Consider the following 7,968-nt stretch of genomic DNA (forward strand, 5'->3'; position numbering starts at 1 on the left):
AAAATATTTTTTTGTTGTAGTATACGTACGATTATTTAGTATTTAGCAAATTAATAGTTATATTAGGAGATGCATTTTAGTTATCATGCATACATGGCAGGTGATTTTTCAGAAAGAGTACACAAATACAATATTAAATTAAACTTAAGAGTATTATAATTTATATCAAAGTATTTATATTGTGTAGTATAAAATGATAAAAACATATTATTTCTAAGTATTAAAGAAAATAATAGATGGTTTTATTTTAATGATTATTGTATCATATATTAAGCTTCAATTTTGTTTATTAAATATCGTTTCTATATTTTTTTTTAGAGCATAAACTATAATTATAGGATAATACAATGCATAGTGCATGTGGCAACACATTAATTAAAATCGGGTTCATTATTCATTTGCAAATGGCACAGTGGGGAAATCGCTTTGCGAAAAATGGGCTTTAATCTGTACGGATTACAGCCATTTTAGTTTTACACGTTTTTTGCCTGCTATTTCACGTTGGTTTTACTTGGGGTGTAATCGTAATAAATATGCAATTGCTGTTTGTAAATAACAGCGGTAAAAAGTAGGCTTAAAATATCAAGCTTTATACATTTAAAAGTAATAACTTAAATTTAATTTTCGAATTGACCCTGAAACCATAGAAGTATGTGTTATTACAATATATCAATTGCATCTACATACAATTTATAAAGAACAAAGATGGAACAGATTGAAGTAATAGATAATTGCAACTGTTAATAAACGTTGAAAGCAATTTTATTAACGAATATGAGCATCACTTTACTTAACTTTCAATTTGAAGAATCGATCGTAAAGTTTGTAAAAATTTGACAAACCAATTAAGTGATATAAAAATCTACTTAATAAATCGTAAACAGTGATTTCATAGGAATAAAAAAATTAAGTCTATAAATAACCTATTGGATTCTTACCCTGCCACAAGAATTGTCACTTAACACTTAAGTTTTTAGATTTAAATACAGCATATCATAGAAATAATAACGCATGACTGAGTTATGATAAAAAAAAATTGGAAAAACATTTCTTATTATCTAGAGCAAGATTAATTCTTAATGCAGTACTTTTTAAGTAAAACACATTATATAAATTCAATGTGTATATTACTGATTTTTCATCAAGCAATATTTCATTTAACTGTTGTATGAACAATAGATAAGATATATTAAGACAACTTTTCAGCTCAGAATATGAATTAACAGCACCCTATAGTAGTTTAAAGAAATGCTTAGAGACGTATAATTTTCCGCGAGAATTCAGCGATTCTAAAGATGCGTTAGATAACTGGTTTTTAATCTGAAGAAAAATGCCAAATCGAGAATTCTCATAGAGCTTTTTTATGTTTAAAAAATAAATATATTTAAATGTTTTACAACTGTTGAATATTCAATACCACTACATAAGAAAAGGTGGGTCCTTGCCATAAGTTTAAAATATGCATACTATCTTGAAAGTTCTTAATATAGGTCGCAAATATTTAATTAGCAAAAAATTGTTTTTTTTTTTATTTTTTAGATTAAATTAAGACCATCGTGGCCTAACAGGTTACCCTAATGCGCCACGATGGTCGAAAGTAAACTACTTATAAACTACTTATAAACTACTCTAATAGGCCTTTTTTGATTTGGTAATCTAAGAACGACATTATGTATCAGAAAAAAAGAAACCGCTCTGCGTTTTAATTAGCAGATTAAAAAATGTCATATTTTTTTCTTGGCAAACTTTTTTTTAATGATTTAAAGATTTTATTTTATTTTAATCTTGTTTGAAATACGTAAAACGTCAAGTAGCAACAGCTATTATAGACAATTGTTTCTACGATTCGGGTATAAATACGGAAACCCGAAATTCCTTCGTAGCCCGACCCTCCGTAATCAATCGAAGTAGATCAATCCGTTCTGGACCTTCGATTATCTGCGTCCATTATAACAAATCATATTGAATTTTTTATCTTCAACGATCTTCTAGTTCTCTGTTTATAAATAATATTAAGATATTTACAATACTATATAGTATTATTTTAATAAAATATTATTTATTATATAAGAATTTTATTTCTCGAGAAATGATACACATTGAGAAACTATACTTCCTAATTATAATAAAATATTCTAATATAAAGATCTCGTGAATATTTTCTAAGCTTTTTAGATTAAAAATAAGTATGTATTTAGTCGGTGGTTTAAATTATAGATCCCATCATAAATGCTGCAAACTATAAATAAATAAATGACGGATGGTTAAAATGAAATGCTTTGCTCATAACAAAGCCGAGCATCTTTGAAGGTTTTTTTGTTGTTTACATGTAGATCGATATACAAAAATAAACTAAAATTTGTAACAAAAAAAAAAGAGCAGAGGGCCTAGGATAGATCCCTGAGGAACACTTAAAATAAGCTATGAACTGTCTATGATCGCTCAAATAACTTAGGGATAATCAAGGTAAATCATCCAAATATTATAACAAGGGTCAGAAAATTTTCTCACTAACTTAAATAACTGTAGTAATAAAAGTAGTGACTAAAGACATACATATCTATGAATACATATTTCGAATAATTTAGCAGATCAATACTACAACTAGTATATAGTTAGCGATGCACAGTTTTTTATGCTTTAGATGTACATTAATAAAAACTAGGCTTTCCTTATTTTTATGAGAGTTTTAAAAATATTTAAATTAAAATAAGTTAAGCAAGACTAAATGTAAAATTTTCAATCAATAGTATTTTACAAAAGAGTGCTTAAGCTAGGAGATTCCTTGTGATCTTTAATAGACTAACACTAAAACGAAAGGCACCATGCTTCAATATTATGATTCGCATACTTGAGTGTAATATTATATAACTTTTCGTAGTAGAATATTAAAAAAAAAAAAATTATCGCGTGTAAATTATTAATGAACAATTTCGTTTTCGTGAACTGAATTCAAGCATAGTTAATAAACACTTTTCTCTTAAGTTCAACATGAAAAAATGTACTATTGTACAGTTTTAATAATGCTAGATATTCTACGATGCTTAGCGAGACGGCTTAATCTATAAATTATCTAATTTTAAAGCCCCCAATTATCTTATATGTATAACATGTTTGTGTCTGAAACTTCGCAGCTATTTAGTTTTGCTAAATACTGAACTCTCAATACCACATGAAATTTCAGCTTAAATCCCGCAGGGTAGTTTACTCGGGTCGTTTCTCTTTATTCTATACACAAATGACATATTAGTTTAAAAAACTACTGATTTATTAATGTCATACCTAGTACACACGGTCTTAGTCCAATTTCAATTAAACTACTCAAAACTTTATTAAACTTGAAGAATTATTTTATTGAATGGAAAATTTTAATGAAATAAACAATAATTAAAGCAATAATTTTTATAACACTCAAACAACCTCTGACTCTACCCAATAAAGGTAAACAAAAATTGCATTAAATGGAAAGCGAGTAACACTAGTAATTCGATAAGTCATTCAAAATAAAAACAATATATAGCAAATCTTTTCATACTAAGTTCATAAAAAAATTTTAATACCAAAAAGTAAAGAAGATATAATACAAATATTACGCGAATTGAATCTACTAATCTTCAGAATCGATCTTAAATTTAAGTTTGAACACATTGTGCTATAAAGGCATGAATTACATTTTTAGTATAAAGTACTAAATTTATTCTATTTAGGTGTGTTAAATGTTTTTGTATTTTTTTATAAATTTATCTTGACAATTTAAAATAAATTTAGGGACAATGAACAAAGCTCTTAAAATTTTTTTAAAAGTATTACTCAACACCCATCAGATAAAATATCTGAAGACTGGAAACGATTTATTCGTCGTTCGTCCGATAACTGTAAAGACCGACTTTACATATCTATATCTTAAAAAATAAATGGTGTTTACTAAAACACCTAAAATCAAGAATGTTAACCAAGATAAATTATTGTTAACCAAGAATGTTATTTATTTCGCATCCAGCGTTAACCTACAGATCGGAATGCTGAAATAACTAAAAGGGACAAGGAAATAACACTGCGATTTGAGAAATTTTACTACGTATATTTAGCGCATTGTTAGAATGCGGGGTTTGAATAATTCAAAACAACAAGGAACTAAGTGTATAACACCTATTTGAGAACACAAATATACTTCAAGGTTCAAGCGCATATGTAAAAACGAAAAGCCAAAATTAAGGGGATGGTTTATAACTGAAAATAAAGAGCTTTTCAATCCATCCCAAAATTAATAAATTATTTTTTCTACAAAGCATAAAATAATGCGTATATTCGTATATTAAATCATAGGATAAAGCTCCCTATATGATCGACCTCTACTATGTTTTTTATGCTCTTTGAATTAACAATGTTTATTATTAGGCATAATACATTGAATAAACATATAGCAGAGTTAGCATATGTATATGTATTTGTGTACCTCCATTAAAATTGAAATACTTGAGCTTTTAATTACGCTAATAACTTTCAATACCAAAGTAAATGGCTGATTTTAATTACGAAATATCATAATGGTGGCGGATCGTTTCATTTGTGTGGGTATACAATAAAGTAGAGGGAATTAGCTTGGAGTTGTTTTCCGAGCGCATTTTACCTGTAAAGATGCAGTACAACCACAATGAATCCTGGGGTACAATTACGACGAAGACGACGTTGCCGTTTGCGAAATGGGAACACAACATAGACATACGGGAGAATAATCAAAATGTAATAGTGTATTGTATTTTTTATTTTAACTAATTTTAAAAATTGTTGCATTATTTGTTGATTAGGGGTTGATCGATTGACAATCAAATACCACGTTGCCACAGAAATAATTTAGTCAATGACTTGGGAGTGACAATCACTAAATCTACATCTAAATTTTTATAATATGTGGCACTATAATACAGAAATACACAATGGTAAAGGCAATCAAAAATGGAACACGACGTTGAGCCTAAGCACATAATAATAAAAGTAGATAATGAAAATAAAATATAACACAAATACGCACGATTTCATATGCATCCAATTAGTATAGTATTTACAATCAAAACAATGCCAAAAGTCCCGCTGATATAAAATAATATTTTCATGTTATCTGACCTAACCACATTTCCAATTTATGCTCTCGGTCAGATTATGAATTATTGCACAAAAGCTTCGAAGCGCGAAGCTTATCCGTTTTCGAATCAAGGTGGCGCTGGTAATTAAATCGCTGTTTCGTTACCATATTCCCTGTTATGTATATGTATAATATATATATACGGTTTGTGAGGGGTCAGTTCCCGTGGGATCTGCGACTTGATGATAAGCCAATTACAATGTGAAGTAATTTAATACAAACTTCGGCGGACCTTGCGGCGGATCCTTTTCCTTATCTCCTGGCCGCAAGCGGATCAGTGTGCCGGTTTCGTTTCGGATTTGTTTATATTGTAAGGTTTTAGATATTATCCGCAGATTTTGGGAAATATTAATACCGTGTCGTTTGGCTTAATTCGCTTGGTGTCGCACTGTGTTACAAATTCATAATCTAGCAGGACATAAACAATGGCTGAATCCGGGAAATTCAGATATCAAAAAATAATATAAGGGGTGTATAACTAGCTGAGTTTTTAAGCGACATTGTTTTGAAGCATTTTAACTATGTCTGTGCTTTCTCAAAAAAAAATCATATTTAACATTTTATTGCACGTCGCGATAGTAAAGTTTTGTGGCAAAAACATGTATAATATATGTTAGAGACGGACGGAATAACAGTTTCTGCAAATTTTTTTTTAGTATTTTTTTTCGTACTAGGTTCTTTTGTACTTTAAATATTTATTTAATAGATAATAAATAGAACCACATAAAAGTTAATAACTGACAATTAAAAGCAAAAGAAGCTCAACAGACTATCTGCTAAATTTATTTAGACGTAATAAAGCTTAATAAATCCAATATGTGCTTTGAAAAAACTGAATGTAATGCTAAGGGATTGACGGACAACTTTAAATCAGGAGACCCTTCAAAATAGACAATCAGGTTATGAAGTCGCTAATCGAATCAGATCTTTGTAAAATCATTAAATAATTATCAGTAAAATTAATTGTTCCCCGTCAACTGTAAAATATCATCTTAAAAGTCTTAAATGTTGCAAGACGACACGCGACATGAATCACTAGGGCAAAAACAAGGAACAGGTTTTACAGCATTCTTCATATCCACCGATATTGTACTTCTCTTTAGAACATTCACGTCGCAAAAAAAAATTAGGATCTTCTGTATATATCCAAAATCTTTTAAAATATTTTTGAAATTACATATATTATTAACCAATCCTTCAACATAAATATTTATAACCATATTTCTATTACAATTGAGCATATTTTTTTAATTATAATAGTAATCATTAAATTATTTTTATTTATATTTTTTTATTCGCCTATATATATGCATTTAATTAAATCCATTTATTTAGCACTACCACCGTTACAATAAATAAAAATGTCTGCAAACAGATTTATTTATTTATATAAATTGTAAATTTATAATTAGCAAAAATCATATTTTAAACAAAATATATTTAAATTTTGATGTGATTCTATTTCTTGGCAAAAAAAAGCCTGAAATATCTAGAATATATTAGGTCACTTTTTAAAATGGGATTAAATAAATAATCAGAGCTAAAAATTAAAAGCTTTTAAAACAATTTTTGATACATTGCCAATAAACAATATACTTCTCTAATTATTTTACCATTTATGATACTTGAAATTAAGTGTTCAAGGATTACACTATTTGAAAAATGAATCAGATTGAAAATTATTTCAAAATTTTGGAGTTGAAAGTATTGTATACTTCAGATGACGCTATTATTTAAGTATATTGAACTATATAAACAACTATGTTATCCTATTGTGTATACTAATATTACGAAATATTCCTATTAATATTATCATAATACATTTTTTAACTGTTTACGAGCATATATTATGAAAATATCTACAATATCTTATCATTAAGAAATTCTCATTGTACTATCAGTGTGTCGATAAGCTTGCATTGTTTTAAAACCATATAAATAAGCTCGACCCACTGGAAAAGCAGTTTAGAGTAGGATATTGGTGAACGAGGCAGAACGCTGGACATGCCCCGACAGTGTAAATTAAAGTGCTGAATAAAACTTTACAAAAGTGAACTTAAAATATTATTTTGCTCATTAATGACAAAATGAAATTAGTGGCAGCAGTGGGATCCCGACACTCCAACTGAAGGAGGAAACAACAGAAGTGCAGCTCCCGAAACTACAGAGTTAGATTTTCCAGCCTTTTAATCGGGACCCGTATGAAGATCCACTTAAATCGTCAAGCCAAGAAATCACAAAGAAGATCAACATCGCCTGTGGGTATACCACCAAGTTGACTGGAGACGTAAAACCTTCGATTTCCATATCAAGACTGCGTGAAGAAAACTCCCGAGACGAGCAGCCTTCGATTTCAAACGAAATACGCAGAGAGAATCAACAACTTCCCAGATGAAACTTCGTTCGAGCAAAAACCGCGACAGCAGCAGACTCAGAAAACGAGGACCTTCATACAAGCACAGTCCTTCAGAATTCTACATTCCGTTCAAGCAAAAGCCGTGACAGCAGCAGACAGAAGATATCCTAATTGGGCAAACGCAACAACAAAGGGTTTATCGACACACTGATATTTTCATAATACAAATTGGTAAATAGTTAACCAATGTATTATGATAATATGGATAAGACTATTTCGTAATAATAGTGAACACAATAGGATAACACATTTGTTTATATATTCAAGATACTTAAATAATAGCGGCATCTGAAGTACATTTATAACACCTCCCCTATTAAAAGTAAACATACGGGTGGCGTTTGTTTACGTAAAATCTAATAAGTTTGATTTAGGCGTGTACTTCTCCTTAAGGGAGTAGTTCTTATTG

This window comes from Plectrocnemia conspersa, unplaced genomic scaffold, assembly GCF_051122295.1.
Source record: "Plectrocnemia conspersa isolate PC_06_02 unplaced genomic scaffold, ASM5112229v1 ptg000009l, whole genome shotgun sequence".
In the NCBI taxonomy this organism is placed as follows: Eukaryota; Metazoa; Arthropoda; class Insecta; order Trichoptera; family Polycentropodidae; genus Plectrocnemia; species Plectrocnemia conspersa.